This window comes from Misgurnus anguillicaudatus, chromosome 5 (genome assembly GCF_027580225.2).
Source record: "Misgurnus anguillicaudatus chromosome 5, ASM2758022v2, whole genome shotgun sequence".
NCBI classification, from domain to species: Eukaryota; Metazoa; Chordata; class Actinopteri; order Cypriniformes; family Cobitidae; genus Misgurnus; species Misgurnus anguillicaudatus.
Window position 1 is genome coordinate 12,391,692 of NC_073341.2, and position 10,713 is coordinate 12,402,404.

The window sequence follows — 10,713 nt, forward strand, 5'->3', positions numbered from 1 at the left end:
CAGCTCCCTCAAAAGCGCGTGCTGCAGCTCACGGCAAAAATCGCAAGGCGCTCGGCGCGCGTAAACAGTGTGCAAACGCTCCCTGCCCATAGAATATCATTCAAAAAAGGCGCCTGCAACTGCAATAAACGCTTTTGGTGTGATCGACCCCTTAGGCAGGCAATTTTCCCCGAAGCCAATGCATTTTTTAAATTGATATCCCGACTGTCACTGGGGCTGTACCCTTTCAAAAAGTACAGCTTTGCACCTAAAGAGTTTATATTAGTACCACAGGGGTATGTATTGGGACCAAAGAGAGTTTATTACAATCTCAACATATCTGTACCCACTGGTACAACCTTTGCGCTACTAATGCAATGCTCTACCAACTGATATAGGAACAGGTTTCTAGCATGTTCTGGATGGTTGCTAGGTGGATTGCAATTTTAAAAAGCCTTTCCTACAACCTCAGTCATGCTTGTGACGCAAAAATATTTAGGGGTATACTGCCTTACTGTTTGGCTTAGCAAACACAGAATTTCCAGCCTTTCAATTTATACGTATTTTACGATTTGGCTAATTTTTGTATGAAAGTGGATTGTACAAAAACGTCTGATAATCATAAAAAACAGTAACGAAACCCCAACGTCACAGGGGCAAAAGCAAATTATATAAAAATGTACAAATGTGGTCATACGACGAATATGAATTAGCCACCTCGTAAACTATATACGAATTGCAATGAGATTGCGTTGGAATTTCAGTTGTTTTTCCACTGAGCAAGTGGCTGGTGCTCGATGATTTTAGATAGGTGATGTTTATCTCAGTTAAAGCCGACATGAAAGATAGCAAAAATGTAATACTTCATGACCCACAAACTATGACTCTCTTTACTTGTATTCACATTGTTTACTAGGTAATCTTGCATACAATGGATGGATAAGAGCACATTCACGCAAAAGGAAGAGAGCACATATTCGTACCCTTATTCCTCAGACAGACCAAATAGAATGGAATGGAAGATAGTTTACAGCCTGCTAGTATTAAACCAAACAGACAAACGAGTATGACGTTACGTTTATATGGCTACGCGGTTGCGGTTACATGTGGCCCAACTGACCGTCTCAGTGAAGAGCATTCACAGGATCACAGTAACCCTGACCTATGACCCCGTCAAGAGTGACCAATCGTGCTCAGGCAGGGTCAGATAGCAGGGGGAAAGCAGACATGGGTCTCTGACTGTCAGTTTTATCATGACTAATTCTCGTACTTTATCCAGCAGTCCTGTTACAGGCCATTTAGCAGCGCAGAAAAGACATGCGAATTAATCAGGCTCATGACCGATACGCACAGCATGGAATTTGGGTAGAAAAGATACAAAACAGATCAAACATTTAAGATCAGAATTACTAAAATGGCCGCCGTAAAATGACTACATTCATGTTAGGTGATGTCACACTAATGGGACGGTAAACATTGAGTAATTAAGTTATTGTGGATTCATCGTGGTACATAATTTAGTTTCAACAATAGTTTCAAACAAGGTAAAATTGTGTGTCCCAAAGCAACCCACTGCAAACAATGCTAATATCTAAGCATATAAACATAAGCACTCTTGGAATGCCGCTTTGCAATAAGACGAGAGGACCGGAACTGACTATTATATAACTTGTAATACACTGAAAAAAATGATTCATTGAATTTAATCAATTTTTTTAAGGTTAGTGGTTGCAATCAATTTATTTAAGCTACATTTAAACAAAAAGATTAGTAAAGTAAAATAAAATATAAAACTTTTGTTTAAATGTAGCTTAAGTGGGTTGGTTGCAGCCACTTGCCTTGAAAAATGGATTAAATTCAATGAATCATTTTTTTCAGTGTATGTAATACCATATAAAATAATAATTTTAAATATAAAAGTAAATTTTGACTTCCAAATACATTTTTCAAGTATCTGTACTTTATCAGCGTATTCTTTTACATTGTAAAACATTATAGCAAACTTTTAATTTCATATTAAATCTCTTTTAATACTTAATTACTGTAAATTAAAAAATCTAGTATCTACAGTAATTATCATACTTTTACTCAAGTAATTTAAAAAAGTTTTACTTAAGTATCAGCAAGAAAATAATTTTAAATGTACAAAAAACGACTTATATTTTATGAAATGTTGTGTAGTGAAAAGCACAATAGCACATGCATTAGACTGTAATGAAGTAAAAGTTTGCCAAAGATAAGTAAAGTACAGATAAATTTAGACTAACGCAATTATTATATACACGTATGAGTCATTTTCTGTTTTACATTATGATTTCATCTCATGAGTAAGACTTTAAAAATAGTTAGCAAGTATTAACTATTACAAAACTTGTATTTAGTATGTAATTGTTTCCTAGTGTGAATTACAGAGTTATTGTTGGTAAAACTGTACTTATATGTGACTCAATCTAAAGTCTTTTTTTATTTAAAGTTTTTTAGATAAAAAATATAACCTTGATATCTTTAACATTGAGCAGGGTCACACATTAACATGCAATATGTGCAACATGAATATATATATATATACACTAAATATCAAGTTGCTAAATTTTCGTTCAAATGGTGTAAGAAATTTTTTTTTTTTTAGATAAATTGGTCGATAAAAACTTTGTGTCAGAGGTGTGTAAAGCATCACTCCATATGCTGTCATTTTTGACTGACTGACTGACTGACTGACTGTCTATTTCTACAAACAACAAAGCATCTTGCTACAAATACACAATCAAAATAAGATATATGCAAATGTGTCCCGGATACTGGATTGCATGTGTAGGGTATTCATCAGATATCATTTCTGTATTAACTTTCCTGACATCCATTGTTCAAGTATGTGATATGATGTTGTGCTTTAAAAAATAAACAAGTACTCCGCCAACACCCTTAAAGTCTCTCACTCCACCCTTTTCTTGTTATATAAATGTCGTAACTCTAAATACTTTATTGATGAGCGCACTTAGATGCCGTTCTCTCGGCAAACCAACAAAGACAAAGTAATAAAAGAGAAGCCTGATTAACTCTTATTGTCTTTTAAAACGACTGTATAGGAGCGTCATTCTCAAAGACGTCGTCAAACTGGATCGTCAAATTATGGAATGTCACATCGGAATGATTTATTAAAGTGCATTTAGAGGACTCAAACATGCAATGCTTATTTCTATAGCACTTTTCGTAATTTTGCATTGTTGCAAAGAAACGCTAATGCATAGCCTGTATTACAGCCAGATGACACAAACAGTAAAGAAATAAAAAAAGAAAGAAAACAGGACATTTTTAAAATAATAGTGAAATAAAATGAAACAGTCTGATCCAAAATACCAACGTGCATACAAAATGTGAACAAGGTCAGAAAAAAATGGTCCAAAAATGGTCCAATGGGGGAGTTGGTTTTAAAATAACATTGTAACAGCAGTACATATATTTTTTATGTTAAGACCCCCCCCAAATTTCTTGTTTTGACATCCTTCAGGAAAGATCAAGCCGTCTTTAATGGGGTCAGGCCCCCCTGCCCCCCCCCCCCTCATAATACGCACCCTGGGCAGTCCTAATATGTACCATTTAGGTACAGATATGTATATGTTTAGTACCAATATGTAACTCGGAGGAACTAATATAAACTCTTTAGAAATGTGTACTTTTTGAAAGGGTACAGCGCCAGTGACAGCTAGGGATCATTGTCTGACCAATTTTTCTGAGTATAAGGAAGACCAGAATGTTATGTTTATTTTACAAGACAATTTTTTTTCTTGAGGCAATTTTTTTGGCAATAAAGTAACATTTTTATTCCATGGAAATGATGCCGTTCAATGAAATACTTTGACATTTTGTAACAACTTATTATGGGGCAAGTTCTCACAATGGAATAGCGTACCATAGCTTATTATAAGCTTTTAGGTAATAAATAGGAGTAATTTACAGCAAAACACTACATTTTATGAAACAATAACAATGTAATATTTTAATAAAACATATTTTTTTCCAATGTTTCAGACATTTATTTAAAAAATAGCTGTGCGTCAGTATGGTTTTACTGTATTCACTTATTTACCCAGGAATACTGGCAAATACTGTAATTTAAGGATAGATGTCACCATGGCCGCGGGAAGTGGGGGTGCTGCGGGTGCTGCAGCACCCCCTATTGGCGAGAGGGAGATTTTTTTAAGTAAAAATATTTTGCAATATATTTATATATTACTTATGCATATCTTAGGAAATTAGGTTATTACGTGTATTTTGGATTTTAATTTTATTACTGTCTGTGCCTACCCATCTCCGTGGCCTCATCCGAACGCATTTTCTCTGCCTTGCGTCTTTTTGGGTACGACCCAGAAAAGACTCACAAACCTTTCGCTGATGCATGCCCACACAGAAATTCTGAACTCCCTGGACATTCGTCCCCTATAGCTCATGAGAGACTTTGGACTCTATTATACAACCGACGCAATGCGCGACGCAATCGAGTGTCTTTTGCTAGAGTAAAGAGCGCGTTAGGAATATGCACATACAGTATTAACGGGATGACAATGCGGGTTTGCTTATCACATGCATGGATGCGAAACAGTACAAAAACACTTTTAAATATGAAAAATTAAAGGATTCAAAAAGATTATTATTGAGTCTCTTGGACATAAATGATGACCGATTATGAGATGTAAAGAGCAGCTTCATCTGTAGCTACCCTTATATATTCTAAAAATGTAATTATACACCATCTATTTCTTTATAAAAGTATACAAAATCAGAACAAAACCCATTTTATTATTTTTGTTCAATTTATAAATTATTTATACGTTTAAAAACAGACAGTAATAGTACTATTTATTAAAAAAAATCTATATAAAAATATACTAGGTATGTTACTGTAAGAATATTTTACCATTGTTAATCGACGTGTGATCCTAACTTAAAAACGAAAGTAAAATATGTTCGTCCGCATTGACATTAAAAATTGTGAAGTTTAATTAATATTATATTGTATATATTATATTATATTATTATTTTGTGTTGGTAATACATTTTTATTTATGAATATACAAATACAAAATGCATTTAATATGTGTGTCAATGTATACAAATGTATAAATATTCCTTAAATATATAAATCTAATAATTTTGATTTGCTTTTATAAAAATGTATTGCCTAGTTATCACACAGTAATGACACTGAATGGTTTTATATGGTCAGTTAAATAATCCATTCATCCATTCATACAATATTTTTCAGAATAATTAATACTGGCTGAATTATTAGTATAAAATAAGTCTGAGTTTTACACGGTCAGAAATAATGGTACAAATGCTACCACTTAAAGGAACAGTATGTAGGATTGTGGCCAAAACTGGTATTGCAATCACAAAACTTGTGGCTAAAACTGGTACTGCAATCACACAACTGGCGGCCAATACACAAAATGACAACATAAACATCAGTTAAGGGCTGCAACTCCACTTTTTAAATGACAATATACTGGCCGGACCACTGTTGTCAGTGATATAAGTATTTGAAATGAAAATGATTTCTTAATGTCTAGTGACATATCAGGGCCATTTTATGATTAATTGATATACATTTCTTACATACTGTTCCTTTAAAGGTCCTAATATGCATCATTTAGGTTCAGATATGTATCTTTGAAGTATACCAATATGCACCCTTTAGGTACAAAGGTGTACTTTCTGAAATGATATTGCCCCAGTGACAGCGTTTGTACCTTTTTTTTAAGACAGTGTACCAAATAACTGAAATGAACTCTGTTCCTAGTTAATTTAGCTAGCAAATTAGTAGGCCTGTTAGTCTTATATATACTGTATAATTGTAATGTTCGCTCAAAAATCTGAACTCACCACTACATGCATTTTTTTTGTTGAAATGAAATATAGCATGACTCAAGATAGTTTGTCTCTGCGGGAACCCTGATCAAAATTGTATCTGATTGGCTCTTAAGATTGAGCACACAGTGTGGTCGCAGGACCATTATGGCCTCCATTGAGGCTTGGCAAAACAAACAGACTCTCCTCCGCTGTAGCGGCGGGCACGTCCGTCTACTCCACAAAGAGCGGCATTGTCGGCCCTCCAATATGCCGTGACTAGGTAACAAATTTGCCCATACTGATAAGGCGATGCTCAACGGCCCATCCTCGCAACGATTTGTAAAGTTAGTCTGTACTGATAGAGAGAAACCAGGTCCACACTGTATAAAGGAACTGAAAACTATACAGACAAAACTTTGAAATTGGATGTATGTGAATCTTGGCATCCTAAAGATCTGAGATGAAAAAAAGAAAAAGATGACATTTCCGCTTTATGTATATGTGCATATAAGTACGTGGCTCTTGAGCAGCCTTATCTGTAATACAGTCAGGGACATAAAGTAGGGACAATTGTGTACAGATGTAGCGATTGGCGAGGTAAATACGTGGACATTTCAGCACAGGATAATGGAAGATAGTTTTTTTTACCGCCCAGATAAACACCCATCTCATCAAAAAACAACAAACAAAAGATACAGCCATGTGTGGGGAGTGTGTACGTGTTTTTGGACATGTTGTGTCACTGTTTCGGAGAACAGTTAGGATGTGAGGTTTTCATTGGGCGACTAAATATTATTGTATAAGGTATTATTCAATTCTGTATAGTCTGAGGAATCTAGGGAAACCAGATTTATTACAATTATTCAACTTAGTTTCGGTCCGCTGACTTGATTGGCAATGCGTACGTATTTTATTCGTTTGACCATACTTGTATTTTTTGTACGATTTGCTTTAGCCCCATGTGGGGTTGGGGTTAGGGAAGGGGTTCGGAGTGGGGTTTCATTATTGTTTTTTAAAGTATTTGCAAGGAGGATAGAAACTTATGAACTAAACTGTATATACTCCAGTCTTTTAAAGGGATAGTTCATCCAAAAATAAAAATTATTATTTACTCTACAGTCTCACAAAGTTTTGTGATATAGTCACGTATTTTTTTATTCTTTTTTCGTGCTATTATACCGAAATTTTGTGTTTTTCGTGATCGTATAACAAATTCCTGTTTTCGTGTGATTATCACTTATTGGTTACTCGACTGTTTTGTCCTATTTTTAAACCATTGTCGCTTCGGTAGGTTAGATTTGGTGCTTGCATTAGAATGTCACTTTATATATTGATCTATACTATTTTTTCTGATTTATTTTTGTATATGTCGCCTGGCGTTAGGGTTAGAGTTGGGTTTGGGTAAGGATGTCATTTTATGAAATCTAACCCTAAACCGAAGCGACAATGGTAAGAAAATAGGACAAAACAGTCGAGTAACCAATACGTGATAATCACACGAAAACAGGAATTCGTTATACGCTCATGAAAAAACACGATATTACGTGATAATAGCACGAAAAAAGAATAAAAAAATACGTGACTATATAACAAAATTTCGTGAGACTGGGCTGCATTTACTCATGGTCATGTTGTTACAAACATGTATACATTTCTTTGTTTTGATGAACACAAAGGAAGATATTTTGAGGAACGTTTGTAACCAAACCGTTCATGAGCCCCATTCACTTTTTTATACTATGGAAGTGAATGGGGCTCATGATCGGTTTGGTTACAATTACAAACATTCCTCAAAATATCTTCCTTTGTGTTCATCAAATTTATACAAGAAGAAATTTAAACATGTTTGTAACAACGTGAGAATGAGAAATAATGACAGAATTTTTATTTTTTGGGTGAACTATCCCTTTATTATTTATACATACACCTTTAAATCAAAATGTGTAAGGTCAACATATGTAATGTAAACATTTCACTGACCCTAAACTTTGAACATAAGCATGTCTTACTTTAAGAGATATTTGAAATATGTGTTAAAATCAGCATTATTGGTTTTTAGTCTTATAAACTTGCATGTGACAACTAGCCCCAGTCCTCTTTAAAATGACTAAACCATTGAAGCTTACTAAAGTGCCTACTGAGAAATATTTTAATACGCCAAGCCTTGTCATTTACCTTTTTACATTTACATTAATGCATTTTGCAGAGGCATTTCGCAGAGAGATTTTATCCAAAGTGACTTACAGTGCGTTACAAGGTATACATTTTATTAGTATATGTGTTCCCTGGGATCAAATCTATTACCTTAAGTGCAGCTAATGCAATGCTAGCAGTTGAGCTACATGAACGTTTTATTGGTCATGTGGTTTTGGTGCCATTAACTGATAAAAAATAGATTGATGTAATGTAGGCTACACCTATAAGTTTATTGTCTACCAAATGCATAGATACAAAAGTAAACACAACAAATATATTAATAGTAATATGATGTAATGCTTAAACTAAATATGATTTGATGAAATGTATTTATTGGATAGAGTTTTACATTTAACATGATTGGTAGTGACTTTAATTTAAAAAAAAAAAACAAGTGAAACATCCAGCTTGTCATATCAAAATCTGTAAAAATGTTGATAAATTGCAGCATTTTTGTCAAATCAACACATATTTTATATATTACTTTAACTTTAGCTAAAAAAAAAGTTAACAATTTCAACTTGAATTTATACTTTATGTTAATTTTTTTTTAAGGCAAAACTAAATGAAATAGCAGGTTTGAAATGGCTGTCTTAACTTTGTGCTGCATTTTTTCCAGCGCAGTAATACATTTTTTTAATGACAAATATAAATGAAATGCTCAAATGATTGATGTTTTATTAAAGCATTAATAGATACCTGACATTTTTTTCATTGTATACAATGCTTTATAATTGCTACAGTATATAACTCCCATGCATTCTTACAATTGTCAAAAAACCAATCCCTTCCATTGTAGTTCATTATGTAAGGGACACAATAGGAGGACAGACCGTCAAGACTGAACATTTTGTAACTACAGCGCCCTCTTCTGACACAATACCCTCAATGACATTTCTCAGTAGGCACTTTAGTAAGCTTCAATGGTTTAGTCATGTTAAAGAGGACTGGGGCTAGTTGACACATGGGCTATAGATACAAGTATTAGACTAAGATCTAATAATGCTGGTTTTAAACACATATTTTAAAACTCTCTTAATGTAAGACACACTAATGTTTAAATGTTTAGGGTCAGTGAAATGTTTACTTATGTTGACCTTTAACATGTATGTGTGCATAAATGTCTTTGTAGACAAAAATAAAATTGTGCAAAATTATAAAGAGAAGCTGCCATTAAGTGCCCAAAATAGATACAGTCGACCTTATAAGATTATATCCCTATTGCAAAAAATTAAGGGAATTACACAAATTATTTAGTGTTTCCTTTGTTGGTTCTCATGTGATATATGTTTAACCTGCCAGTCTTTAAAGTTCCCCAAGTGAAAAATATTTCTATTAAATTATACTTTAAAAAAAGTGTACTAAGTATATTTTCTACATTTTGTACTATTTTCGTCAAATCTAAGTATAGTTAAGTGTATTTAATTATGTATTAACTTCAACTTAACATCTATTTAACTACACTTGGAACAACTTTTTTTAAACTTCAACTGCACTAAAATACACCATTTGAAACTGCAATTTGAAACTGCATTAAAACTGTTACGTGTTGGTGTCTATTAAAGTCCATTAAAATGAGAAAAATCCTGGAATGTTTTTCTCAAAAAACATAATTTCTTCCTGACTGAACAAAGAAAGACATCAACATTTTGGATGACATGGTGGTGAGTTTTTCTGGATTTGTTTTTTAAGAAAATTGACTAATCCTTTAAGTATCACTGCACCACTGTTGCTACATACTGATTTATGAAAATAAACACCACAGTCTTTAATCATGTTTTTCATTTTTCTACAGTTGCACAATTAATGGCAATATCCAGATAAATGTCAATAAATATTGTTGAGTCATCGCGTCAATTAAGAGGAAACGATTCTATATTCATATTTCCGCTATTATCCACTAGGTGGCGATCTTACCCAACTTAAACACTGACGCATTCACTCAACACTAAAAACACCGCTTGTCTTTGCGCCATGCCTAGCAACTCCCCTTAGCTGTTATAAAACGGACTGGTAACCCACTGCTTCTTGGGGCTTATTGATTTATTTTATTTTTAGTCACAACATAACTTATTTATATTATTTTATACCTTTGAACTATAGTGTATTGGTGAATTATATTCTCCAAACTAAAATTACAGTTGAAAAGATTGACTTGTCTTATAAGCTAGAGTTTAATTTTATACAGTTTACGAAATTCAATTTCTGTAAGTCAAAATGATGATTTTCATAGCTGTTTTTTTTTAACTGATCTAAAATGCAATTAAAACAATGTAAATTCAATTTGTTTATGTTGTACCAACCTGATCTCACGAGAACTCAAACATATTTTACGAATTTTTATGAATTGTAGGAAGGTAATCGTGCAAAAACATAAAAAATAACGAATCATAAAAAACCAATAATAAATCCCCAACCTTAACCCCGCCCCGAACCCAAACGTCACGGGGCAAAGGCAAATCATAAAAAACTTATGAATGTAATCATACCAATTAATACGAATTTTAGCCACCTCCTAAAATCCGAACGAATGGCCATGCACTTGTTACACACGTGATACAACCTCCAGTGAAATGCATTTCATTTTAAAAAGGAAAAATTGCCTGTTTATTTTTTTGTGTGCTAATGAATGTATTCTTTATTAAATATTTATTCATATAAAAAGTTAAAACCTTAACCTACTAAGAC